The sequence below is a fragment of the Fopius arisanus genome, unplaced genomic scaffold, assembly GCF_000806365.1.
Source record: "Fopius arisanus strain USDA-PBARC FA_bdor unplaced genomic scaffold, ASM80636v1 scaffold00119, whole genome shotgun sequence".
In the NCBI taxonomy this organism is placed as follows: Eukaryota; Metazoa; Arthropoda; class Insecta; order Hymenoptera; family Braconidae; genus Fopius; species Fopius arisanus.
This window is the reverse complement of record NW_011887858.1, coordinates 1-1148: the sequence shown is the minus strand read 5'-3', so window position 1 is coordinate 1148 and position 1148 is coordinate 1.

The following is a 1148-nucleotide window of genomic DNA, read 5'->3' as shown; positions in this document are numbered from 1 at the left end:
GAAAGGTGAAAATTGACTAATTTTCATTCGGCGAGTATTTCTCGACGGTATGTTCACCAAATTCACCATTCACGCAATTTTCACTTGAAAAATTTTCAAAAAAAATTCACCACTCTCGCAATAATGGGAATTCCCGGGAGAAGTGAACAGATTTTAGTTGTGTATCGACCGTGAAATTCGAAATGAGGCAGAATAGGCCCTCGTGGATTGATTTTCAATTTTTTCATTTTTTGAAAAATTTTCACTTGAAAAATTTTCAAAAAAAAATCACCACTCTCGCAATAATGGGAATTCCCAGGAGAAGTGAACTGATCTGAGTTGCGTATCGACCGTAGATGCGAAATGAACAAGAATTGAACCTCGTGGAGCGATTTTCAATTTTTTCATTTTCTGAAAATTTTTCACTTGTGAAATATTCTAAAAAAATTCACCACTCTCGCAATAATGGGAATTCCCGGGAGAAGTGAACTGATCTGAGTTGCGTATCGACCGTAGATTCGAAATGAACAAGAATGGGCTCTCGTGGAGCGATTTTTAATTTTTTCATTTTCTGAAAATTTTTCAAGTGTAAAATATTCTAAAAAAATTCACCACTCTCGTCATAATAGGAATTCCTGGGAGAAACGAATAGATCTGAGTTGCGTATCGCTCGTAGATTCGAAATGAGGAAGAATTAGACCTCGTGAAGCGTTTTTTAATTTTTTCATTTTTTTACACATTTTCACTTGAAAAATTTTCAAAAAAAATTCACCACTCTCGCAATAATGGGAATTTCTGGGAAAAGTAAACAGATCTGCGTTGCGTATCGACCGTAGATTCGAAATGAAGAAGAATCGGCCCTCGTCCAGCGATTTTTAATTTTTTCATTTTCTGACAGTTTTTCACTTGAAAAATTAAAAAAAAAAATTCACCACTCTCGCAATAATGGGAATTTCCGGGAAAAGTGAACAGATCTGAGTTGCGTATCGACCGTAGATGCAAAATGAGCAAGATTTGGTCCTTGTAGAGTGATTTTCAATTTTTTCATTTTTTTTTAAATTTTCACATGAAAAATTTTCAAAAAAAATTCACCACTCTCGCAATAATGGGAATTCCCGGGAGAAGTGAACGGATCTGAGTTACGGAGCGCCCCGCGATTCATAATAAGC